Here is a 545-nt window from a genome sequence, read left to right as displayed (position 1 = left end):
TATATATTAATTAAAATCAACGGTTAAAATAATTGGAACACTGGTGTTTTAGGTACACTTAAATTTTTTTCTAAAGGATAAAATTCTATGTATAGTTGTATAAATTTTATTTTTATATTTTTTAAATTAAATATTAAATTTTAATTCTTCTTAGTAATTTAGACATTATTTTTTAGGCATTCTAGCCATCACCATTTTATGGATGCAATAGTGAGTAGTGAGTAGTGACATTATTTTTCCAACTAAGGCCATGCCTTTAATTTGTACCTTCACAAAGTAATCCATACTGAGTTACTTAACGTTTAGGGAAAACTTTGTCCCTTTTTGTTTATATTTTTATTTGTTGGCTTGGTAAGATAGCAAGGACTTTGCCATTGTGACATCATATGTGACATGGCCTTCACTTAAATGGATTTGGACCCACCATATTTGGCCCATTAGCTATTAGGAATAGTGACTCATTCATTACCCTCCAACTCTCTATTATCCATAATTCCATATGACCTTTCCTATCTTCAAAAGTAGATTAACTTCGCAGCTCGGGT

Source organism: Arachis ipaensis, chromosome B03 (genome assembly GCF_000816755.2).
Source record: "Arachis ipaensis cultivar K30076 chromosome B03, Araip1.1, whole genome shotgun sequence".
NCBI lineage: Eukaryota > Viridiplantae > Streptophyta > Magnoliopsida > Fabales > Fabaceae > Arachis > Arachis ipaensis.
This window is presented reverse-complemented; position numbering follows the sequence as displayed.